At 40.1% G+C, this 27,720-nt stretch overlaps 1 protein-coding gene across 2 annotated transcripts in view; it reads right to left on the minus strand.

Moving 5' to 3' along the window:
- Positions 1-25,044, minus strand: part of LOC137340045 (fibroblast growth factor receptor 2-like) — a 132,866-nt gene extending 107,822 nt beyond the window's left edge. The window contains exons 1-2 of one of the 2 annotated variants that reach the window (XM_068002258.1): positions 24,970-25,044; positions 19,056-19,164 (exon numbers count right to left, since the gene is read on the minus strand). The gene's annotated coding sequence lies outside the window, so the exon portion shown is untranslated. Of the gene's footprint in view, positions 1-19,055; positions 19,165-24,682; positions 24,756-24,969 lie in introns of those variants that run through there. The other variant, XM_068002259.1, reaches the window with a different exon arrangement.
- Positions 25,045-27,720: the final 2,676 nt, after the last annotated feature.

Genomic DNA, 27,720 nt, shown 5'->3' on the forward strand with positions numbered 1-27,720 from the left:
TCTGCTTTGTCCAAAAAATTGTGTTGTTAGTTGGTGGGGAGGCGGGGGGCGGGGGGAGGGTGGGGTGGGGAAAGAGGATGGGTATCAGTGTGCATAAGTTGAAAGTAGACATTATGGGACCCGCTGGACTTATAATGCAGTCCTTCTGTTTTGTGTGTTCGCATTCAGTCTCATTCACTACTATCTTCCCATTCAAAAGCAAAATACTGGAAATCTGAAATAAAAACAGAAAATGCTGGAAATACTCAGCAAGTCAGGCAGCATCTGTGGAGAAAAAAAGTTAACGTTTCAGGTCGATGACCTATCTTCCCATTAACTGTTACTGATCATCAATAAATTTATGTGAGGTACATTTGTCAAGTAGAGTGGATTACCTAGCAGCCTGTGTTGGTTGATATTGCGATCATGAGAACCACAGGTAAAGTTGAGAAGATTTTTTTAAAAAAAAATACTTTGACAACTTTTGATGCAATTTTAAAAAGATTGATTTGAACCCTTTTTTAAAAATTAAGTTATTTTTCCCTTCTCTTCAACAGCCTACTCATATCCTTTTGCCAGTGCTGCTCTGTGAACCTCAACTCAGGTAGATGCTAAATGGGACTGAAAATTCAGTATGTGGGCAATAACAGGAGCAAACTCCTATCCAGCCAAGATTTGGTGTAGTAAATGACTGTGTTATGCCACCAGAGCCTGTTAATCAATTTTTAAAACATATTAAAACTGTTTTCAGTCAGGATACGACAACAACAACAACTTGCATTTAAATAGCATCTTTAACACAGAAAAACGGCCCAAAGTGCTTCACAGAGGCATAATCAGACAAAAATGGACGCTGAGCCAAAGGAGGAGATATTAGCTTGTTCAAGAGGGTCTTAAAGAATGAGAGAGAGGTGGACAGAAGGTAGGATGGTATGAGAAATGTGATGAGTTTGCACTTACTTTAAACAACTGCATTATCCTAGGCACTACAATAAGGAACAATTGGTAGTTAGCAAAGTACTGGGCTTACTTTCATCACATATCAAATATTTATCTCCTCATATTTGTAAAAAATGCCTCAGCAATAAAGGTGTCACTGATTATAACTATTCACAATAGCACTAAAATAAGCAGGACCTTTTGATTACTGCTGCCTTTTTTGTTTTACAAGTTTTATTCCACAGTGAATTCAGGAACTATTGCAAAATAGAAATTATATGTCAAGGCAATTTGAATTTACAGCACTGTTTTTCAGGAAATACCTAAGTAATCATCAATCTCTGCTTGTGGAAAACAAAGTCAATTTGTTGAAGTATTTAATTCTTTCATCGAGATAAAGACTGTTTGTTCTTACTTTCAGAGCCAAATAATACAAGTTGGGAACATTATCAGGAAATATTTAAATGCTTAAATGTTTTCATGTGCTAGAAAAGCACAAATATGGAATTACTTCTCACATTATTTCTCTACGGTATGCAACAAGAACTGTATCACCTTAATAGTTCCTGGAACAATTCCCTCAACCTAAAGCCAGACTATCACTTATTGGCCACTGTGACAAAGGCAGTAAATTTGAGAATTACTCAATTTTTTATTTATTTCAATATGAAACACAGCAATTGGATTTTAAATGTCGTTACTGTGACTTCAAATAATTGGTATGATAGGCTCTCCAAATAGTGAGAGACAAATAACAAAAGAGAGACATTTGAGCAATGCTTGAAAAATCTCCACTGGAAAAGAAAATTGGGCAAGGTGCAAAACAGGCTGCCAATGCGCGATCACCCATTTTTCACTTAAGTTAAAATTACCCCCATTGCTTTGTTTAATTTCTAATTTCATTTCATCCTAACCTCTCTTTTGTATTGAGATACTTTTTACAGCTCGTACAGCTACAGACCAGCTTAAGTACTAGCCCATTTTAACAATGAAGAAATATTTTATTGGAAAATGGATGATGAAGCCTTAATTTTGCTGCTCAGGGGTCATTTGATATTCTCAAAACAGGTAGTCTATGGGAAAGGGCCAAGTTTCAATGGACAAAATGTCAACAAAGGAGAGGAGGAAGTGTGCATGGAAGCAGAGGCGCGAGAGAGAGAGAGAGAGAGAGAGAGAGATCTGGAAAACAGGTACTGTAGGCACTGAACAACCCTTACAAGAAGTGAACCACTGCCACGTCTTCCTGAGCTCTGCTCAACTGATGTTTGTTTTGGACGTTATTCAGGATTTGTGTTTATACATTAATCAGTAGGTATGTTTGGATCCAAAATTGTTTTAAGCTTTTAAAAGCAAATGCACTCAGTTTATTCACTGAAAGCCGCTGAGCTGTCTAGTGTTTGGCCAGCTTCATTATTTCTTTTGAAATACTGCACATTCAACAGGTTAATATTGGACACAAACTGAAAATATAAACTTTTAGACTTTCAACAGCATATGAGTGATAGAGAAACAAGACGAACTAGAAGAATGCTATTAACCCTTACGTAATAGGTTTTCCAATTGGGGTCCCAAGACCCTATGGGGTTCGTGAGGGGATCCTAGGGTCCACAAGGTCATTAGATCTCTATTTGTATGCAATTATTAACTTACTAGAAGATTATTCTTTTGCTGTAAACTAATTAAAATGTTTCCTCCAAACAATAGCACTTTTTTTTCGGATAACTGACAATTTCTTTCAGATATGTGGACAGCGGGCCCCTGAAAGTGTGTCACTATTTTCAGGGGGTCCCCAACACAGAAAAGGTTGAAAACCACTGCCTTAAGATTGACAGGAAGTTCAGGTAAATGAAACACTCGCTCAGCAGTCGTTTCTTAAGTTTCCAGCTCACATACTACATGATGCTGAAATAAGCACTAATGTTACAATAATTAAACTACTCATGTATCAGAAGCAGTTTTATTCTTGTAATAGGAACAGGAGTAGGCCATTCAGCTCCTCAAGCCATTCACTCAGATCATGTTTGATCTGTACCTCAACTCCATTTACCTACCTTTTCTCCCTTGGTATCCTTACCTAACAAAAAGACTAACCTAAAATTGTTTTAACAATAAACTTAAATAAAAATTAAAAGAAGAATTGAAACACTTGGAGGTAGACTTTCTGATATGAGCATGGAGGTGACGGGAATGATGCAGTGTGGGTGTTGCACCCACCTGAGAAGAGCTTCAATGTACTCACTGTCCATTCAAATCATCAGACATGCTGAGGAAGTGCCCAGCAGCAGGGGCATGGATGGAGTGGGCATGAATGAGGCTGCTGGCACACAGGGTGATATCACATTTGGCCATTCCTGGGTGCCAGCAAATGCCGTATTTTCTCTTGTATCACTTCAAGCGTAAAATACTGTGATTGGGCACTTTCGAGACAACACCCAGCATTTATTTCACATTGACTTGCCAAACAGCACTATGTAGTTTGCGGTCAGATGCCCTGGTGCTTCCTGAGGTGGAGTGGAATTTGATATGGAGAAATCCCCCCTTCTTTAAGGATCTTTCTGCTCTGCTGAACTCTTGTACATACTTCACTGTGATGTTGGAAGGAATGATTCAGCTGCTTGTCTCGTAACAGAAACGAGACCCTGGATTCTCTGCCTTCCCTTTCTCTAATTTGGAGGTGGGAGCAACTTCGAAAAATTGGGCTTTCATTGAAAGCAAAATCAAAAGCTTAAATTCTGAACACAGACGTGCAAAAACATGTGAAAACAGAGATTGCTGCTACCAGTCAAGCAAACTCATCGAAAGCCTCCAGTGCCTGTCTGTGTCTGGACAAGTAACCTTACCTGAGGCACAGTATGATTTAATAACGTGAGCTATTTGATTGATATTATACAATACTATAAAAACATTTTTGTTTCCTCCCCACCCCCCATAGCTCAGTGGGTAAATAAATGCTTCTTGTGTTATAGGCCAGGAAGATCTCAGGTTCAGTCTTTAGTTTGTGCTAAGTTAGCTGATTTCAGATAGGCCAACAATGTTGGCACTACAATTGGCCTCAGCATCTCTAGAGAGCAATGAACGAGAAAAAAAAATCTAATGAGCACTTCTAGTAGCTGATCGGGCTTATAAATGAAGAAATATAGGCACCAAGCCAAACTACTAAAGGACTCCTGGCACTTGTAGACCTGCACTCCAACCTAAAGACAGAAGGGATAAAGGAAGAAAAAAAAAGGGGAAGGAAATAAAAACATTGCTACTTAAATGCATAACTCTACTACATCTTGTAAGGCTATTTTATTAAATCAGCAACAGGATGACTGCTTGAAAGTTCCATTGTGCACCTGCCTCACATTATAAAGAAACCATAGTAGTTGGTTTTATTTGGGTCAGCTGACCAAACAAAATAAAAAGCATTACTGAAATGAACAGTCAGACCTGAATGTTATCTATATTTTTTAAGTCTGTATGCATGAATATCTCAATGTATAAATGTAGAGTTCTAATTTCCATTGGTTTATGATATTATTGGTCACATGATTGGCATGGGCCAATCGAATCAGAGAATCACATCCCCAATAAACACTCAAGGCAGCCATTACACTCCCACACTAAAAACTGAAAGTTTAAGCAAGTTGAAAAAAATTAACCATTTAGGGTTGCCAACCCTCCAGGATTGCCGTGGGATCTCCAGGAAATAAAGATTAATCTCTTGGACATTGCTGCAAGCAATCCAGCAGAAAAATCATAGGGGCATTATATAAAATTTGTTTTTTTTTCATTTTCTTTGAACACTTTCATTTATCAGTTATAAAGCTATTGGACATGTGATAAAAGACTGTTTGACTGGGCGGGGCAGTTGGAGGCGGGATGTCATGTGATGAAACCACCAGGATTACGTCCATACAGAGTTAGCAACCGTTTAACCATTTTAAAGTTGTACCTGAAAGTTTACCTATAGGTTGAAGTAGCTGAAAACATTTCACAAATTCTAACTGAATATGTAACTTAAGGAAAAAAGATGAAATCAAAGGATGTTACAAAATGAATTAGAGACATTTTAACAAAGTATTCTAATGGCTTTCTGACAATCTGATTTCAATTAGCACTTCAAACCATCTTCCCTATAATTTGAAACTGGGGGAAAATCCTTTCAAAATAACATATGAGCTTTTCACTTCCTTTCACAATATTCCTTAGTTACAATCAAACTTTTTATACTTATTGTAACAGTTCTTTAGCTGAATGAAAAGCCACTCTATTAAAAAATGAGTATGCAGGTTATACCTGAAAGTTTATTTCAGTAAGATAAAGTAACTGTAAACATTTCACAAGTTCTAACTGAAATGTTAACAGAGTTAAGGCCTGGACTTGATCAAGCCTTGGGCCCCAGACAAGTCTCAGACTCATATTATGAGCACGACCAGTCAAAGGCATCAGCTGCTGAGGAGTTATCAATTACAATTTATTTTAATAAATTCAGTGTGCATTACCACAGGAAGTCAACCTTTTGTTTTAAAAATCATAAATGGTATGTACGAATATTCACTTTTTCCACTGAAAATTAACAGTATAACGATGCAAAACTTAAGGTCTGATAATGTTTTCTTCATTTAAAAATCTAATCAATTCAAAAATACATAAACCAACCAACATTAAAAACTCGCAGGTTTGAATATGCAGTGCTTACATTTACTTAAACATACAAGTATCCATCTTTTGCCAAGATTAAAAAAAGTCATAAGTGCCAGAAATCTGAAATCAAAAATCAAACCAGATACTGCTGGAAATTCAGCATCTCTGAAAGAGAGAGAAATATGACTATTTCAAATGTGCCCTTCATTACAGCAAAGGGTCTTTCCTGAAAGGTTAACTTTTCTTTCTCTTTCAGATTCTAGTCCAAGGGATGTGCATTTTGAGCATTTTCTTGTTTAATTGTGGTTAGTTCATCTCTGACAAATTGGCTTAAACTATAATTTTTAAGTATTACCCAGCAGTTAGAATGTCAATCAAAGCTAAAATAAATGGAGAGGAATAAACAAACAAATTTATTTTAAAATTCTCGAAGTTCAAAGCCCTGTCTCTTCAAGCACTTCTTAAAGGCAGAATCACCCCACTGTCAAGACTTTTAATTAAGTCACACAATATCTTTGATGCAAATGTTTTTCAGCTGTCCATCCTACAGATACCAAACATATGTAGAAGAGACTGAGTCTGTCATATACCAGTTTTCAGTTAAAACTGCAGTTCCAGCAAATTTATGTTTCACAGCTAGAGATTTCACCATCTTTTAACCAGCTAAAGTGACATCAAAAACTACAAATTAAGTAAAAACTATACAGTCTAGGCCTCCCAAAGAAATCCCTATTCACTGCTGGTAATACTTTTCCTTCTCACTGGCAACCATCAAGACAACCACAAGCTTTGCTGTCTACACCCCAGACATTGCGAGTCAAATCACCACACTCTATCACTGAATTGGAACCACAGGCAGATCCCTCAATTCCCAAAGTTACGTATGGCAAAGTATGACCGCTAGGCGTTTATTCTTCAAACACTATGAGATACTGTGATAGAACAGTACTGCACATCTTTACAGCAGGAGCCCACAATGAACAGGAAGAAAAATAGCAAGGATAATTAAAAGTTCTTGGCATCTGACCAAGGGCAAATTCTAGTCATATATCTACATTTAACATATTGAAAGAATATTTAATCATCTTATTTATTAATTAGTATTGAGAGGGGGAAAAACAAAAAAAAAATCCTGAAATTTTATTGTAATTAGTTAGTAAAAAAAAGAATTTGATAAAAATGTTTCTGTTTCAATTGTATTTCTTATTAATCTAACTATACATATCAGGGTAGATTATTGTCTTTATTGCCTGTTGGAGCGCGAAGAGGAAAATTGGCTGGGGAGGATCACACATCTGTTAATGAAGCCTGTCTGACTTTCCTTCCATCTGTGACCTCAACCAGTTTAAAATGTTTACAAATGCTACAAAGTTAATGAAAAATTAAAAAGATACTATTAGCTTTCTCAATTAGACCCGTAATTAGGCAGGTCGTGAGATGAAAATTTCACCACAATGATAAATTAAATCAATACTATTATATGTTGCAAAAAAAACTGGAAAAAGTAGTTTCACAAAAGGGTTTGTTACAAATAAAAAAGTGAATTTTAAAATCCTATATGCTTATGTTCTTTAATATTCTTATGTAGTTTATAAAATTTCAGAAAAAAGGATGAAATCAAGGATGTTACAAAATGTGTTCAAATTATTCATTTAATGTGAATTAGAGACATTTTACCAAAGTATTCTAATGATTTTCTGATGATCTGATTTCAATTAGCATTTTAAAACATCTTCCTTAAAATTTAAAAATGGGGGAAAATCTCTTTAGAATAACATGAGCGCGTCACTTCCTTTTATAATGTTTCTCAGTTACAATCAAACTCTCAATATCTGAGCTGATATGTATGCTTTCAGTAAATATGCAGCACAGTGCCAGTGTTAAGATACTGGTGCATTCCCCCCAGCCCCACCTTGAAAAACAAGGATGTCTTAATCAATCTTAATTAAACAAACAATTTTTAAATCACAATTGGGGCGCTGCAAACCACATTGATCAATATCCTGTACTAGTTTCATATTCCTACCCACATTACTCGATCGGTATTCATACAGTGAAGCCGACATTCACTGCCGGCTTCTTCCACAGCTCATTGATGCAACTTGCAAAAGCTTCTCAAGACAATGTATCAGCTCTTGATGAACATTTAAGCCTATAAAATACTAAAAGAGCAGTCCGTGGCCACAAAATCACAGCATGAAGGAGGGTCATCCCTGCACTAGCTGTTGCCTACTCATTCCCACAGAAAGCCTTTTTTCTTCAATTACCTTGCTTGTCATTTTGTCCAGATCAGTTGCTATAACAACAAAGTGTCACTGCATAAACCTGCATGGTACCAGCTGCCATCATCCCAGGCCATCGCATCCGTTCCGTTTTCCCCTCACCCTCTAGGACATCTCCATAATACTATCAAAATTTCAACCGTGAATGACCTAATGTGAAACACAAGCAGTGAATTGTTGTGCAGTATGAATGGCTGTTTCTCAGGCAAAATTGATTTTTATAGCTGCAACTAATTCACTCAAAGAAACAACAGATACAAATTAAGTTCCAATGTTTACTGTTTCATGATGTTTAGAAAAACTGAGCCACTGAGGTAGAAACTTCTATAGGCCTTGAAAATAATTACATTCATTTCTTCCATTTGGATTCTTATTATCAAAACACAGGGCTTCAATTTGATATTTTATTGGACCAAGACTGCTATTGTGTTACTGAAAACAATTCCACCTTTCATATTTTTCACACTTAAATGTAAGCACTGTGCTATGCATTAGTGGAGGTCTTGGAAATGTTAGTTGGTTTAATGATTTGATTGTACTGCACTCTGCAATCTACAGTATGTAGAAACCCTTGTTTTCAGAGATCAAGAGCTGAGCCATAGCTGACATACAACAAAGTGCAATACTAATGGGATTATCTAGCCAGTGTATGTGACTTCTAAAATACCAGAAACGTAGCTTCAAAACCTGTCCTGACTAACCATGTATTTTGTACTTTCCTAACCAGAATGCAATATGCAATTAAAGTTTTAGCCTCAGAAAAATAATCATGCCCAGTTCTTAAGATAATTTTGTTTTTTTCTCTTGCAATAGTTGTTACTAGTGAGTGATTTGTACTAGGTACCATGCAGAATTCAGCTGTTCAACAGTAACCCAACTTTCAGCTCACCAATAGGACAATTCATGTTCTGACAGCAGAAATTTTCATTACCCCTGGACGAAGGAACGAAAAAGCTTGGTAACAGAATGATATGGGCACATCTACATCAAGATGGGTTGCATCAATCTGGTAGCCATGTTTAGACAAAGCTTGAGCTACCATATCATTCATGAATACAAATGACATCTGCTGTACAAGCAAGTTAGGTGTTATTATTATCCTGGGTAATAATCATGGCCTCATTGGCTCAACTCTATAAACAATCAGATAGTCTAACATAAATTTTGACTTACCTTGACATTGATAGAGAAGAGCATATTCTGACAAGACCACAAGATTGGTTCTGATGAAAAGGTCCTTCAGCCAATTTTCATCCATCCTGAATGCCAATCCTACCATTTTCCCATTACAGGATCTAGCCGTTTATTAAATGAGACCATGTCCTGGCTTGAACCACCTTTTTTAAATAACTTTTTGCTACCATTGACCACCCCGTGTAAAAAAAAAACTGCCCAACATCTTCCTAAATTTGCCGTTCACAATTGTGCAATCTTATCCTGTTACCATAGCATATCTGGAAGTACTGTTTTGGGTTTACTTTATCTATCATGTCAAGTGGCTTGTACAACGCCATAAGATCTCCTGAGAGGTCTCTTTGAGACTGAAAAGCTCTAGTTCATTAGGTTGTTCCTTACAATTCTTCCCTCTGAAACTAAGGTGTCATCCTCATTGCTCTTCTCTGCACCGCCTCTAGGTCATGCTCCCTTATGTCATGGCGACCAGAATTGTACATAGTACCCTAGGTCCGGCCTAACCACAACATTGTATAAATTCAGCATGACCTGGGGATTTGAATTCAGTTAATTTTCTAATACAAGGCTAGCATCCTATTGCTTTCCTTCTTGCCAACTCACATGTTTAGACATGGTGAGTGAAAAAGACCCAAGGATGTTAGTAGTTTTGTCAACTTCCCCCTTGGAAAGCTCTATCCCACCCATGGAGTGTATGTGCATCTTATTTTTACAAATTGCATTTGTCCCTGTTGAACTTCATTCACCATTGATCAGTCCCAGTGCAAACCCTATCAAGATTTCTTTGTAAGATCTTGGTTGCCTCTTCTGAATCTGCATTGCAATTTTTTTAAAAAGCACAAAATCTTGCATTCCATGAAACTGTTACTATTGCTTAGAAGAGTCGCTTCTTCCGCCTTTGGCCATGTGCTCTTATGACATTGAAACCATCAAGCAGGCAGCTAGCTGCCAACGTCCATACATTAGTCTTTTAGTTTCTTGTTTTTACTGGCAGAGGTACAAACACCAGGGGGTAAATTTTAACAAAGAGGTGGGATCTCAGCTCGGGCAGGGGGGGGGGGGGAAAGAGGTCAATAAGTGAGTGGAAGACAATTTTCGATCATGTTCTCGAGCGATCGCGACTCAATTGAAGGCAGTTAATTCTACTTCCGGGTTTCATGTCCCCAAGCTGCACAGCGGGAGAACCGCACAGCCGCATGATGCGATTTAAAGCCCACTATTTAAAGGGCCAATGCAACAATGGATTTTGAAGGAGAAAGGAGTAAAAAGCAGAATGGAAGAACAGAGGAAAGACAGCACCCAGGTTCTCAGACACCTCCCTTGAGATACTACTGGCTGCTGTGAGAAGCAGGAGGGAGTTGTTATACCCAGGTGACGAGGAAGAAACCTGCTTCTGCCACCAAGAAGTCGTGGCTGGAGGTGGCAGAATAGGTCAGCAGCAGGAGCACGGTGCCCAGGTCTTGGGTGCAGTGCAGGAAGCGATTTAATGACCTAACCAGGTCAGGAAAAGCAAGTACAGTTACTGATTCACCTACATCCTATGGTGCACATCACCAACCCCCTCCCCACTCTGTCTTGCCAAGCCTACTCCATCACATCACTCCTCACACCCACTTAAGTCTCATTTTCAACTAGTCTCATTATCAACTTACCTTCACTCTGTATACTTTCTCACTTACCCATATGTGAACCCACCACTCCCATTCACCTCAATCCTGATGCAATGCCATGAATCAGTTTGACATTCACCCTCTGATGCATCACTTTCATGGGCAGCTTCACCCAAAGCAATGCATCCATTGGGTGACCCCATCACCCTCACTCACTCATACGTCTGTTCTTTCTCCCCTTATAGGAAAAGAGTGTGCAAAATGCACAGGCGAGTAGGAGGACTGGAGGGGGGCCCCCCACAAATAGTGGCCCTGACAGAGGCGGAGGAGGCGGCGTTGGAACTAAGCCAGACGCAGGAATGCCTGGCCAGAGATGCAGAGACTGGCATCCCGCAAATGTCTGGTAACAGAACTTTAACATCCCTCACACACAACTTGAATTGATGTTACCAATAACTGAGCTCAGGATGCTCATCACGACAACACTTCTGCGATGATTCTTAATATTGCTGTATGGTCTCTTCCAGGGCCTTCAAAGAGTGCTGAACAGGCAATGTGGACAAGGGCGATTCCTCAGAGGAGCTTCATACCTCTGAGGACGCACCGTCACATTATAGTGAGCCACACATCAATGCGGATACTCACACCTCGGTGGGTACTGTTAGAGAGTTAGTTGGGTTGTCACCTGGTGAGTCACCACACACAAGTGAGCAGAAGCAGACACTGGTAGCAGGGGTAGTTGTGGAGAGTCCGCGCCAGTGGGCACACTCCTCTCCAACCTCTGCTCAGTTGGACACAGATGCTGAACCCCGGTGGCCATCCTTGAAAAGGAGAACGATTGAGATGCAGACGCACCTTTGCGATGTACTGGAAGATTTGCCACACTCAGTTTCCACATTAGCGGAGAGGCTGGAGGAGTCCACCTACAGCATTAGTGGACTGGTAGCGCAGGTGTGTGTGGGAATGTCTGCAACGGAGAGAATGGCAGCCTCCATGGTGTTTCAAGCACAGCTCACAAATGAGTCCATTCAAGCCCTGACAATGGCTGTGTGGACTCAGGGTGAACAACATTCTGCCGCTTTAAACAGGTGGACCAATACATTAGCACTGGCCTTACAAGACATCACCCATGTCCTCCAAGCTGTTGTCCAACAGAGTGGTAGGAGTGGTGTGGCCCTGGCCCAGGAGAGAGATGATGGCGAAAGGGGACATGGAAGTGGGGACTCCACTAAAAGCGCTCCCACGTCTCACCCGTTGCCACCCCTCCCCCCAAACTGGTACCCACATTGCTGACTCCTCTCCAGATGGGAGAGTCTGCCCTAGCACAGGTGGAGCAATCTTTGGCGGGCCCTCATGGGCTTCAAAACCCAAAGAGTGTAGGCCCAGACATCTCAGCAGTCAGAGCAGGGACCTGAGCAAACTGCTGAAGCCACAAGGAATGCACCCCGTAGGAGTAGTAGGAAGAGGAAGGCGAAAATTTTGTGATCACCAAGGGTATGCACAAGTGTGTCTGACGCAATGTCATGTTTTTCATTTAGAATTGTTTTTTCTTAACTGCACATTAAATGTTATAATTTTCACCATCACTGCCACATCTTGACCATTGTTGAGTCCCTTTTGTGAAAGTGCCCTTGCATGTCCATCATCACGAATAGGGAGCTTGATGCCACCTGTAAGGCGCGTTTACAATGGGTGTATGTGCGGTTGAAGGACTGTTTTGTGCAAACGGATGGATGGGAGGGTGGGGGGATGGGGGGGTTGGGGGCTATTGGTAGTGGTAGTGGTCATTCCAAGTGGTTTGAGTACTTGACTAACTTCACTTTGCAGATCTCATTATGAGAACCTATCAAATATGAGTGACTCCCTGGCATCAAGAGCAGCCAGGTGTGCCATTGCTCTGCCGATGGGTTGCCCATCGTCCTCTTCCTCACCCTCATCTTCTTCATTGTTGATGGCAGGTGCGGATGCTTCATGAGCGCATGGGATCACATCCAACTGTAACCCTCTCTGTTGAGCAATGTTGTGCAGGACGTAACACACAACTATTATTCTACACACCCTCACCAATGAGTACTGAAGGGATCCCCCAGATCGATCCAGGCACCTGAAGCGCATCTTCAGCATTCCCATGGCTTGTTCAATGACAGACCTGGTGGTGACGTGACTGTCATTGTACCGCTGCTGTGCCTCGCTGGTGAGGTTTCTCCGAGGTGTCATGAGCCATGTCTGTAGGGGGTATCCCTTGTCTCCAAGGAGCCAGCCCTTAAATCTTTTTTGTGCGTGGAAGAGGGCTGGGATGTTGGATTCGCACAAAATGAAGGAAATATGGCAGCTGCCAGGGAATTTGGCACACTCTTGCAGAAACCTCTTCCAGTGGTCGCAAACTAGCTGCGCATTGATGGAGAGATATCCCTTTCGGTTGATGAACAGTCCTGGCTCACGTGCAGGTCCTCGGATTGCTACGTGCGTACAATCAATTACCCCCTGTACTCATGGGAAGCCAGCCAGAGTGTGGAAACCCACTGCCCTCTCAGTCTGGCTGATGTCTTCGATGGGAAGTTGACATAGTCGGATGCCCTGCCAAACAAGCCATCTGTGACCTGTAGTCTACATTTATGCGTAAACGACAGAGATCCTGGTGATGTCACCGGTGGCGCCCTGGAAGGATCTGGAGGCAAAGAAATTGAGGGCAGTGGTGACTTTAACTGTGACGGGCAATGCGTGGCAACCAGGCCTAGTTGGAAGCAGCTCTGCATGAAGGAGCCTACAGATGTCTGCGACCACCTGGCGACTCAATCTGAGCTTTCGTAGGCACTGGTCCTCAAAGAGGTCCCGGTAGTTTAGCCTCTGTCTGTAGACCCTCTCACGTGGGTAGTGCCTTCTTCAACCTCAGCCCCTCCGTTGGTCCCCTTGCTGCAGGTCCCTGTGGCACACTTATGTTTTGTGGAGCTGCAACTCCCAGAACTGCACACATGCCTGCCGCAGATGGTGATGTCCTCCTCCTCAGATGTACTGCTGAATAAATCCATTGCATCCCCCATCCTGATGGTGTCAGTTTGAGGGGGTCCAAAATGTAGGTAAATGGGTGAATACAAGAATTGAGTGTGAACAAAAAAATCTCAGTCTAATCACTAAGAGCTCCCAGCCAAAGGTTTGTCTGAGAGAACTGAGTGCCCTGCTGCAAGCACCTTTTCTTTACATGTGTCAATCATTATTTAAAAGTCCAAATGGGTGCCAGTTGCAACTTGCCTCCGTTTTCATGGCATCTTTCAGGGGCCACGGGAGACGTGTTAAGGGAAAGTTAAAATCGTTTGTCTGGTTGAATACACAAATATTTAATCCCCTTAACTGCTCCAACGGCGTTAACTGGACCTTTCAATATCAGCCCGCTAGCTTTAAGTGCCAGCGGGACTTCTGGGTTTCAGAAGCGCGCGCACACCCACCCAGATGCGTCTGGGTCAAACTCGGAAGTTGGCGGGTTTAAGCCCAGATTCCCAAAATCAACAATTTTCACTGCTCACCCGCCCCCAACCCACCCATTCTTTGGGGTTAAAATTTACCCCCAGGTCACTGCAAGAACTCTTTGACAACCTCACTAATACCGCACCAACATCATTTATCCAAACAAACTAGCAAAGAGCATCCAACATATACAAACTTATACTGTCTCACTGCCAATCCTATTCTATAGCACTCAAGCATTACTCTTAAAAATTCAAATAAAATTGCAAGCAATTCAAGTCTACTAACCAATTTATATATACCTAGTTATTTATAGCATTGATGTAAACATTTATTCAAACTAATTATTTCTCTTTTTTAAAAAATATAAATACATCTACAAGTAAAAAATAACAAGAACTAACCAAGCCAACAAAATGAAAGATACTTTAAACCACTCCATAAATAAGACTGGAGCAAAACCTTCCTTCATTCAATCACTGAGCAAAATTTAGCCCACATGCCTAGGTCAAGCAACAGAGGCATACGGGTTAATTTTCAATGTTACCGCCTGGGTGGTAACCTAACGAAGCAGATCGCCTGCCCATTACAGAACCCGTCGGGCAGGCTCTACAACGGGTAGGCTATCCACTCCGCCAGAGCTGTTGAATATTATCCCTTTTTGGACCTCTGCATGTGCTTCGGTCACTGTGCTCTGGTCACGGAAGGAATAAGGAACCAAACATATGTTACACAATTCAGAAAACTGAACAATTATTTTCTGAAACTAGATCGAGCAATTTTTTCCCATTTACTTCAGTAAAAAGACTATTTCTCTAACACAATGAGGTTACAATGGCTTAATTTAACTGAAGTATTTGCCATAAGCCTGTACCTTGTTGAAATGATTGCTAGTCACTGCAGGAAGGTTGCAATCACATGGCCATGGGTGCGTGCGCATCAAAGGAAACAAGAGCAATTTAAGGACACAATTGGCGGAAACTCGCCATCCTCATTATTTCCACCTGGGCATGGCCAGTTTTGTGGACGGGCCAGCTTCGGGCGCAATGATTTTTAAACCAGCGTAAAAAAATCGCAGAAACTCGAGCACGAGTGAGTTTTGGGCGTAGCTCACTTGCACTTAAAATGTCGCGATCTTTTTCACTGGTTCGGCCGATTGCGCTGGTATAACTAACGGGAACAAGCGGAAACTCTAGGCCTTTATGTTTACCACTGAGCAACCTTCATCTCATATTTAGTTTCCAAAAACTTAGTGGATCTAGTTTATTCCAGACATTAAAAGAACAGCTTTTGTAAAATTCTTCTTTTCCCAAAAATTGCAACAAAAAAGCTTCAAAAGTATATTCCCAAACTACTAACAATGTTGGAATGCACAATTTTAGCTGTAACGAACAAAAGAAAAAACAGGCAATTGCAATGCCCCCTGCAACACTGATCCTTTAACTCTGCTCCAGCAGTTAACGAACCACTTAACAGTATTATCTCCCCAACTTCATTCATCCAGTTGTGGAGTGCACAATAGTAGTAGGAAATGGCTGAGTGCCAGCGAAGAAAATGCTGATTTACTCACGAGAGACTGCATGTACTCGGGCTCTCATAGAAATCCTACTTTTCTCAACAATGCCTTGAAGTGCAGGTATTCATTTTGACACTAGTACCAATTTCTACTTAACAGCCTGAACACTACTTTGATGCACTACATTTTTAAAAAAAATTTGATATTTTAAGTTGCATAATTCACTTTCAAACAAAATAAAAATGCACAGATAAAAATGTTAATTTTGTTATGTCTAATAAAAATGTTAATTTTGATATGTCTGACCTTGCTCTAAACACTCACTTTCAAAATACCTCAAAACACTGCATAATTTTACACAAATTTTCCTCAACTGGCCTTTAACAGAAGAAACACAAAAGGCTTTTCTCCAAACTTTTTGCTTAAGGTCTTTTAATCCATCTTTGAAGTGGCAGTGATCGTTACAGAAGTGCTGAACAGAGAGGCTTATCCTTCAACTTCATTAACTCAGCGATTCCCAGGACAGTATTCCGATTCCCATTCTGATCTTTATTCATTTCAATAATGTCTTCCACTCATTAACAGTATTTATCCACTCCTTTGCTGGTGATTCTACATTGGTCAATGTCCTGCATTTACATTGTGATCTTCTTCATGCCTTCAATGGGGCAATGAAAATCTTATCTCTTTCAATTGTTCAAAGACATAGTAGCCCCAAATTTCCTACCTTTTAGGGGCACCGAATCTGCCTAACCTAGGTATACGAACGAGGGGCGGGCTAATTTACTGAACAGGCTAAGTTACAGTAGGTCTCTGCTCATTTTTCTGCATGGAAATCTCCGCCGGAAGTAGGGATGCATATTCCTGTGTCCGTCCCCTTCCATGCAACATCACTAAAAGAGGCATGACTGGCAGGATGGTATCATCCATCAAATTCCTCACCAGTTCTGGCTCATTTGACCTCACCACAATGTACTTGCGTGAAACAAGCATACTTGTTTACCAGGACTTGTTCCTGGTAGAGATTGTAAAAGGCTTCTTCCCTAAAGCAATAGATTGCTGAAGTGAGAAATTCAAAACCTGACCAGTTTTGAACATTAAGAATCTTCAGCTGGCCCATTTACACTACAGCAAAGTGCCGCAGCGAAATCCCTCCCCAAACCATGTTCAGGTGTGAGCCCCAGTTATGCCAAAAATGGCACTGATGCCCATTTGCAATATGCTAATGCCCCTGGGTCCAGGGATGGGGTTGCAGCGCATCCACAGGGAGGGTGAAAGTTCCTTCACGTATGGCATAAGTCTAAGCAGTTACCAGCTTCAGCTCTGATGAGTCCACCCTTAGTCCTTCGTCATCTGTTGGCATTCTTAACCTTGTTACGTCCTCCTACCTCATATTCCCGAATCTCTTCCATTGCTAAAGCTGCCTCCAAGAAGCTGTTTCCTCTTTCATGCCAAACACTTCTTTCCCCCTCAACAACTCTTAAATCTCTACAAAGCCCAAGTCCATTCAAAATTTGAGTACTGCTCCCACATCCATGGTGAAGAGGGATGGGGCTTTTGTAGAACCTCGCTCATGCTCTTGGACATGATACAAAAAAAAATCTGATAGCCAATTCGTCTCTCAGCTCTAACCTCATTCTCTATTGTAAACTTTTTGCTGCTTCTCAATTTTAGCAACGCTATTATTTCAGTGGTCCTCTGTTGTTGGTGCCACCCTTAACTTTCCTTTCTTGTTCATTCTAATATGCAAAGATGCCACCCTACATGGTCTTCCTTATTATATCCCATTGTTTGAAATTAAGACTAATCACACAATATTTTACTCTAATTTCTTTATCCCCCAGGACCTCAAAACTATGGAACTCTTACCTCCTTGTGTCTTTCTCTCCATCTACAATCTTCAACCCAAACTTAGCATCACCTAATTACTACTTCCTGTTTTACCTCACTTTTTCTTTTATTATTTTCAACCCTAGTGGTGTGTTGCACTGTGGACTTTCACCTTGGTTAATCAATAAAAAGTTTCTACCCAAATTCCATCACTTTTTACAAGATCTACGCTTCCAGCAGGAGCCGCATTCAAAGAAAATGCGGGTCAGATGTTACAACACTCTACCATCAATTCTCCGACTAGCTCTATCTTTGATGGTGGATTCTTGCTGGGGGACGCACAATTTCAATTTATCAAATAGAGGAGCTGCATTGTCCCTGCTGTTCTCTTATGGTTGTAGATCAACAGACAAAGAGCGCTTTAGTTAGAACAGTTGCTTGAAACACATGATGAAATCGGACCATCAGTTGAAATTTTTAAATAAATAAGTCTTTACAAACAAATTGAATGCAAATGGTTCTCGAGTTTTTCTTAGACGTGCAATAGATTTTTAATGAATGCAACCATTAATGAAGACCATACTTCTGCTGGATTCAAGCCAACCAATTAAACAAGGTTTAATCTGAACCTTTGCACTCTGTGTTCTCCTAATGTTAGAATTTGAAAGAAAATACTGCACAACCATGCTTTCCCTGATGATTCAGTGGATATAGAGTTGGTACTTAACTATATAGACTAGGAATGTCTCAGATTTGATCCCTGCTCAGTGTAGTGTTAATTGATCTCAAACTGGGTGGCAATGGGGCATTACAATTGGTATCAGTGCCCCTGGGCTAGGGAGCGGAAAATTGGCCAGGATTTTTGTTCTTGACTGCATTCCAATGCTCCCTGTTGGAACCCTGCATGTCAATGATGGATGAGAGCAGGGTTGGGCTAGGATCCGACAGTCAAACAGGCTGCTGACTATCACTGGCTCGATTCAAGCATGTCAAATTATCTTTATGGCAAACTACTAGACTATTAATGCTACCTGCAGCCCATCACAACCTGGCATCTTCAGGAAGGAGGGGATGATTCTGCTAATTGTATCTCTTGTACTCTGAGCATCAATAATTTAATTTGCAATTTCAGTTTTATTTTACCCATTCTGTTGGAAAAGGCAGCCTCTCATTTGCTTTTTTCTTTCCTTTTTCATATGATCTCCACGGTTTATGAGCGAGTCAACTTGTTTGTTATTCTAAAAGGTCTTTTCATTGCTCCTCTGACCCTTGCAACTTATAGCCTAATTATATCATTGCGCTACACTGAGTACTAGGAAGGAAGATTAATATCTAAAATTTGAAACAATTATCAATGATTTCAAGAATTCTGATCGTGCTTCAGGATTTACCACACCTAAAAATTCTACGGGGTCTTTCATCTGAGCCCAGTCATATATTTTCATCTAAAAAAAAGTATTACAACAAATACTCACTTCTGTGTAAAATTTAAATCATTGTTGTTATACTAAAAGGTAATACTGAACTAACAAAACTCAATTGCAGTCATTTGGATATGAGGCTATTAAGAATTTAAAATAATCAAAATTTCTCCTGAAAATTCATTTTACAACTCACCTTTAGTTTCCTCCTCCTCCTCATTCAAGATACTTCATGGGAAATCATTATTTTGATCTAAAATGATCAGCAAAAGCCCTTGGTGTGAAGGGGTCTGTTCAAAATGGTGCTGTGAAAATAAAAATTGAAGTGATTAGTTTTTTCTTTTTTTTACAACTGTGGTGATATCCACTGCTGTCAGTATAGAGTATGATTTTTTGTGATAGAAGATTTGCTTCCTTTTATTAAAATCACAGCCACAATGATGCTAACCTGTTATAGTTGATGGAAGTATGATAAAAGGAAAACTAAGCAAGTTATGTTGCAGTCACAATCTCTACACTTAAAAAGTGGTTGTAGATGTTTCCTAGCTCTATTAAAAGCTACTCAGGAAATCTGCAAGCTGTTGATTCTACTTCACTTAACATGTAATGACGTGCAGATGCTCTTTACATGTATAATAAGGTTTATCATGAATGGGGTTTGAAGCTTTCATGCGCAAGGTCCTTCCAATAGTGCAAGAAGCCTATGTGCTGGAAGCCTTAGCAGCACTCATAACGACTGAATATTGATTGAATAAACTTTCCTGGAAAAGAACGCAACGACTTGTTTAAATATTTCAATAAATCACAGACAGGGGTCTTTGCGGCTCTGCAGTCCACCTCCCAAAATAATTTATGAGGTGATTTCCTGTCAAGTAATCCAAACAGATTTATTTTATCATACAAATAAACACTGAATGTGTCAGAAAACCCCCTTGACTCAACCATTCCCCAAATGTTTACACACAGACTACCCATGGCAAAATCCACTTTCAGCTCTTCCAAAACCTGCAATGAGTTTAGAAACTAATGACCTGGTTTCTTAACAAAGCCTGAAAAAAAAACATCTTAAGTGATGGAATTAGGCAGCACAAACCTTTTAAAAATAAACAGATGAATGTGTGGAAATGAAATCCTATAAGGTCCGCTGGTTAGGCCGGATGTAGATTTGGTTATCCTGAATGCAGCAGCCCTAGTACCCGCTCCGTTCATGGCAGCCCAATTTCAGGTAGGTCTCCTGAAACAGGCGTTAGACCTCCAATTTGCTTATGCAAAGGGCCTAATGCCTAGTTCGGGCACGAGCCCTGGACGCATATACTTTAGTCCTTACCAATATGGTGGGCAGCACACTTCCGCGCATAATGTGCACGCGCACACCGCCTGCCATATTGCACACTTAGGCATCTGTTTTACACCTGTAAAACTAATTTCTAGGCCATGATTTCTTCCAGTATTTTGTAACAACTTGACACATCAAAGCATTAAGTCTCTCCTTCATGATAAATCCTTCTTGTACATGTAGAGATCATCTGTACATTATCACATATTAACTAAAGCTGGATCAACAGCTTGCAGATTTCCTGAATTCAATTAATACTGATAGCAATTCTGATGAAATTGAGAAACCAATTAGGAAAACTAGAATATGTATATGGTTTCACAGACCTAAGAAATGATAGTTCTCAGCTGCAAAATAATTCCCAATTATACCCTCCTGTTAATAACTATTGTGACATAATTATTATGCAGTGACGGAACATATTTCTCAGTCTTCAATTAATAAAATTTCAACATTACTTTTTAAACAGTTATTCATTAAATGTACGAAGGTTGCATATAACATGACCTCCCCTATTTCTACCCAAGTCAATGATATTTTTCCACAGCAAAGGCTGCCTTAACTTCAAACAAGATTCAAATTTCCCACACTCTGGGGACCCAGCCCATCAGTCACCATACTCCCTTCAGTGCGGAAAATTTGATTAAATATGCTGCAGAGTGGAGCAGGAGACCAGCATTGCAGAGTGTGGAATAAAATATTCTTCTGTACTTACAGGCAGGGAGTAATTTGTACAGAAAGCACAACCTGAGGTAGCTTTACCTTCTCTTTTTCAGAAATGCTTGCCTTGAAACAACAGGCAATTTGTTAAAAGATAAAAAAATATTTTTTGCACTATATTTGCCATTGTACTGGCATTGATGTGTTTGGCTCCCACTTGCTGAGCTCTGGGTACAGACTGATTACTATATTTTCTAATTTCACTTGCAAAATGCACTAAATTTTAGCCAGCAGTTGATTTAAGTCTTTATCTTCAAGTGTTAATCTAATTCCTCTTAAATGTTGTGATTTTACAATCACTCATATCTAACAGAAATAAAAAAGTTTGTAATTATTCTAATAAATGTATAACAAAAACTGGATAATGTAATTTTTTGTTAAGTTTAAATTCCTGTTTTTAAAAAGTTATATTCAAATCCCTTTACGACCACCCCAACATGTGCCTGACTGAGGCACCTTTGCATCCACATCTCAGCTATCCATCTATCTATCTCTGTATTCAACACCACCATTTCCTCCTTGATTTCACAGTGAGAACCAGGACGGAAACCAAACTATCTCACTCTAGTTAATAGAGTAGTTTCACGCTGGAAGAGACGCTAGGATAGCCACACCTCAGGGATGAATCAGAAATGTTTAACATAGAGATATCCAAATAACCAGGATTGTGATTCCAATGCATTTCAAAGCAAAAGGGGAGTCAAGGGAGAGACGTAGAGACCCAAGAGTGAGATGACGGGAGACAGGCTATCTAATTATGCTTTGGCACAAAGAAGAAAACTGGAAGAACTGAGTGCAATGGTAAGAAATGTAGGCCGGATGCAAAGGAGTCTGTGATTCAATAAAGAAGATGACATGATCTGCTGTTTCAGAATGGTCTCACAAAATTGAAGACAGTTGAAAGATAAGAGTGGGGTGAAAACACAAAGTAAGGTTATCCTTGTTTTAGAGGTCACCCCAGTGTCCTTAAAGGCCGAAGCAGTTAAAGAAGTCTACTGTGATCTTTGGTATTGACATATTCATGGAGGTTTTGAGAGGTGCTAACAGAAAATCTATTATAAAGATTGAACTTTAAACTCTTCAAAAATTCACACACTTGTGGTCATGTTCAATGCTTTTTACAAATCGGAACATCTCAACTGCAACCAAGAAAATATTCCTGAGATTTCTATTGGGCATTTATTTAAAAAAACATAAACAATGCAATGAGAGATGGCATTGAGTAAGTTTTGATGTACTGAGAAAGAATCTATTGTGATTATGCCATTAATTTACCAAATAGAAAGAGAGAAATGTATTATGAACAAAGCAATACTGCTATCCTGGCCTGACACTATCTTCAGTGTTACTGGATTGAGCAGACTGCAGCTGTATGTACCTGCCACCAGCATCCAGGACATGCTTCTTAAGCATTTAGGCCTGATAAGCTCACTATTATTTCTTGCCATTCTGTCTAACCTGAAGACAGGATGAAGGGAAGAAACACTGCAGTGAATTAGAGATCTATCTTTAGTTTTTCTTAAAACAAAAAACTTACCTACACTGGTTCATTTTCGAACTCAGTTACTAAATGCCAATTCCATGTAACTCACAGTCATTAACCCATACCTACATTAATTTTCAGATTGCTGCAACAGTCTAAAATAACACAGGTCAACATGATAGTCCTTAAAAATTTCGTTTAATGCTGAGCTGAGCGCTGTCTGCAAATAAAATCTTACATAAATATACTGTCCTCCCAGCTGGCAGTCCTTCTACACCTTTCATCTCTGGAATGCCCACTGGGAGGGCAGTATATTTGTCTAAGGTTTTACTTGCAGTCAGCATTCACCTCAGCACTAAAGTCAGAGGAGTAATGGGCTGGGCATCAGCACTCCTGCATCGTTCTTACAAAAATGAATGTGGGAACAGGGTATGGTCATTATAGAACTAAGAATTCAATAACTAAGACATGGAAGAAACTAGTGCATGTTAGTTTCATAGTTTTTTTTCCAACTGACAATAAGGAAAAGCTCACAGAAACCATTTTTATGAGCATTTCATTAAGTATTTCTTTAAACATAACATTCTAATCTTTTTCCAATAAAGGTACCCTTAAGAGAAACGAAGGTAACAAAAATTATATTAAATATGTTTCCAGTTCCTTTAAGGACCTCATGTGATGGTTCTGTAACAAAATCTCAGCTTCCCACCCTTCTCCTCCAACAAATCTACACAAGATGATTGACTTCAGAATGAGGAAAATATTATATTTCAATAATAGAGCTAATTTAAGATGCAAAATGTCAAAGAGTTTCCAAAAACAACTATGCAGACAATTAAGTTGCAGCTCCCCCCCCCCCCAAACATTTAATCTTTTAAAGTAAAATAAAGTATTCCACGCCACAGAAGACGCCAACCAACACTGTTGCAGTTCTACATCTGTTTCATTAACATTTCAATCGTGTCGAAGAGCTTCATCACTGCCAACAATGAGACAGCCTCCAAAACAATAGCAACGCTGTCAGTCTTCCAGCTGTCAGCGGCAGAGTAGGGCTGACAGGGCGCCAGGCCCCGTCACCATGGCAGCGACCGCCCGCTCCAGCTTCCCCCTCCCTCGCACGCAGCTCGGCGGGGCGGCCAGCAAAAAAAAATAAATTCTCCCTCCCGCTGCCCTTTTATATTTAGCAACCATGCCGACATTTACAGCACAGCAGCTTCCCCCCCCCCTCCCCTTTAATTTAATAGGGAGTTCAGCCTGAGTATCAGGGATAAGGGACTTCATCCGCAGCAAAGTAAAATTCAAAGTGACCCCCTCGATGGAATAATTTCACCCCGAAATCTGATATGTATTTCTGGTATTTATTTTTTAAAAATTATTCTTCCGTTAAAATCTAGGGATAGAAGCCGTCAACCCGAGTGTATTTTAAATAAAAGGTGGGTGGGGGGGGGGGGGGAAGAGACAGTATTTCTACCACAGAAAATGTCTCGAATTCATGAAGTAAACAGATCCGAAGGAGCAGGGTACTGAATGGCAACAAAGTGCTGGCGGAAAGTGAGGCAGAGTTTCGATGCGGTTTAATTTAATACTCGTCTGGCAGGTTTTATTTTATTGTGTTTTACCATTTGCTGAAAATAAATTCGACAGATATTTGGCCCGCGGGTTGGGATCCGCGTTTACACAGAATTTATTAGCACAGAAACCAGGCCATTCGGCCCACCCTACCTCTTCTAGCAGATGTGTCTTGCTCACAAAAAGAGAAAACAAAAACAGTAAACATGTTGACCTCCTCACCAGAACCTGCGGTGGTCTCTTCTCCCAAATCCCCCTTCCCTCCCCTTGCCGCAGTTTCACCGCAAAGTTGGCGGGACGAGAAATAATTCGCTGCAATGGTCATGATGTCTCCATCAGGACTGAGCACCAGGAGTGTGTGCGTTTACTGACCTCTCACCGCCTCCTGCTCAAATTGGGGACTCTTCGTTGGATTCAGGCGTCATTTCGTAAATAAATACTCAAAATGCAAAACATTTTTTCTAATTCAATCTGATTTAACTCCATCAAGATTCTCACATATCAACAGATACGGTGGATGGAACGTGAGTTATCGCTGGTATAATTTTTCAATTAAAAAAATCTTTAAAGTGTTTTAAAGAACTTTTTTTTAATAAGTTGCGGTTATGGTACATGCTCCTGGATTTACTTTCATAAGCAATGATGTTAACCGTGAAACTCAGGACCCCCCCCACCGCCCCCGGAGCTTGGCTCATTCATTTCACGCCAAACTTACCGACGGCACAAGAGAGCTGCATCAAAACAATTTGCAGAAAGCCCTCGGAACATGCTGTTATTGCATCTGAACACTTCACGTGTACCTAGGGCAGCTAAAAGGTGATCGAGTCGCCATCTTCAGCTGCTTTCCGATATATCTGCCCTTTGCAGTCCCGAGTGTATTGGCAACAACCTTTTACAACATGCTCAGAAGTTTTCTACTTGACATCTGTAAGACTCAGCCACCTTTTTCACCTTGCATTAAATCAGAAACGTGCAGATTGGCCAAAGATTATTTACACTCACCCAAGTGTTAAAACAAACACTGACAGTGTCTCTTGCCTGCGTTGAACAGTTCCTAAACTTTCAGTTTACAACTCTTGAGCTGAATTCCAACGCTGCTCTCCTCACGTGATCTAACCCTACAACCCACACATCACAGATCCAGCAAACTGGGCTGTCGACAGGCGCTACGAGGAAGTTATGAGCTCCTTAAAGAACTTTCTCAACATATCATTCCAAGTCTTCATGTTAAATGGGAAGCTGTCCCTTTTAAAATATTAGTTGTTTTTCTCTTTTTATTCTCTCCCTATTTCCTTTGACTCCTCTTCATTTCATACCTTACTACTCATCTGAGAGAGCTGGTAGAAAACTTGCTTTCAGAACTACACTAATGCCACACCTGAGCAAACTATTAAAGATCTGTGGCAGTGGTTCAGGTTAATTGGCATGCAGATTTTCGTCTCTCCCTTTAAAAAAACATGTAATATCTGCTGGTTTTCTCTCCTCCATAGGTACAATCGGAAATAGTTTACCCCAGAATGCCCAAGGAAAGTGTTGGAGTACCAGTCAATGCCCTTTTGAATTGATTTCCTTTTTTTATTGATTCAATCACTTGCCAAGTGTAAACAGTGAAGTGGTAGGTCCTACTCCGTGAACAAGTATGAAAGACATTTTCTCACATCTAGGCAGATATAAAATCTAATAATCAGGAGATGTCTTTCCTTTCTCATCTTGTGAACTCCACTCTCAGGAGGAGTAGTTGTTACAATATTTCCACTGCTGGTGCTATTTTTGCCCCTAAATAAATGTGATTTGTTATCTTCAACATTTTCATTGCCGACCTCCCTCTCCACGTTTCCTTCGAGGTAGTCGAGGAATCAGTTGTTTGATAGCTAATTGCAGGACTTGTTTTCTCTGTTGTAATGTCGATCACTTTAGTTGATATTAATATTTTTTCCAAGTTATTCTACATGTTAATGTTTGAATTTTATGGAAAAGAACAATAAATATTTTAATTACAATTTTGAAAAAGACTTTTGTGGAACTGGGCAATTTCCTGCATTATACGAGAGCCGCATGCTATTTGAATAAAGTTAGCAAATAATTCATGCAAAACTTGGTAACTTCACAATAGAAGAGATAGAGGGAGGAACTTTGGGATAAATGACGTTTTTAACATAACTGTAATATAGAAGAAAAATTGATTTTAAAAAAATCATTGCTAAAGGACAATGAAGCCTTGTATATACTTAGGAAAAAAGGAGGATTCAGCGTAAATTGTAGCGAATGTGGCTTAATAAGGCTATTAGTAGAGAAATTAAGCTAACATTTTTTTTACAAAGTATAAAAGGTTCAATTGTCAAAAAACTACAGGCGAGTAAAAAGAAAAAGACTTCCATTTATATAGTGTCTTTCATGACCTCAGGAAGTCCCAAAGTGCTTTACAATGAAGTACTTCTGAAGTCCAGTCATTGTAGGAAACGCAGTAGCCAATTTGCACACAGCAAGGTCCCACAAACAGCAATGTGATAATGACCAGATAATCTGTTTTAGTGATGTTGGTTGAGGGATACATATTGGCCAGGACACCGGGAGAACTCCCCTGCTCTTCTTCAAAATAGTGCCATGGGATCTTTTACATCCACCTGAGAGGGCAGACATCTCATCCAAAAGTTGGCATCTCTGACAGTGCAGCACTCCCTCAGTACTGTACTGCAGTGTCAGCCTAGATTATGTGCTCAACTCTCTGAAGTGGGACTTGAAACCACAACTTTCTGACTTAGAGGCAAGAGTGCTACCACTGAACCACAGCTGACACCAAATATAAAAAAAGCTGAAATCCAATAAATTCTGAGATGGCATTAGGAAAAAATAGAATAATGGACAATTGCAGTTAGTGATATCAAGGCTTTTCCCAGTTATGTTGAAAGCTAGAGAATAATAAAGAACTGCAATGGCCCTTTGGGGGATTTGTCGTAGCAGGTTATGTACAAAAATAAAGATACGGTTGATGTTATTTTGCATCAGTTTTCATTTCTGAGGAGAATGTTACAGTCCCAGTATTACAGGATAGATGTGTAGCTAAAATTGCTTCATTATAAGTAACTGGAGTTGATTTTGGTTAAAAATAATGTGATTAAGATTGATAGTCCAACAGGATCCAGAATGCTCAAGGAAATGGGGAGTCATGTGTGCACTTCTGACTCATATCTTCAGTAGCCCAATAAGATGTGGGTTGCTTCTCAATAATTGGAGAGTAATCATTTGATCTCACTATGTAAGAAAGAGAAGAAATCAAGCCCTGGAAAATATAAGTACATGAGTTTGACTTCAGTAGTGATACATGACAACTTGGACAACTAGGCAGTTGTTAGGGATACTCAACATATCTTGGAAATCTTGGTTCCTTCATCGTCGCTGGGTCAAAATCCTGGTACTCCCTATTTAACAGCACTGTGGGAGAACCTTCACCACACAGACCGCAGCAATTCAAGAAGGCGGCTCACCACCACCTTCTCAAGGACAATTAGGGATGGGCAATAAATGCTGGCCTTGCCAACGACGCCAACATCCCATGAACAAATAAAAAAAACTTCAGAAATAGAAGTTCTGCCTCAATAATTTCACTGAGTTCTTTGAAAAAATGACCAGAATATTGGATGCAGATGGTCAAGCCGATGTTATATACCTTGACTTCCAAAGTGCATTTGATAAAGTACTGCATAGACAAGCAGTAGCAAACATTAGATCTCATAAGATTAAAGACCACTTATT

This window comes from Heptranchias perlo, chromosome 21, assembly GCF_035084215.1.
Source record: "Heptranchias perlo isolate sHepPer1 chromosome 21, sHepPer1.hap1, whole genome shotgun sequence".
Lineage (NCBI taxonomy): Eukaryota > Metazoa > Chordata > Chondrichthyes > Hexanchiformes > Hexanchidae > Heptranchias > Heptranchias perlo.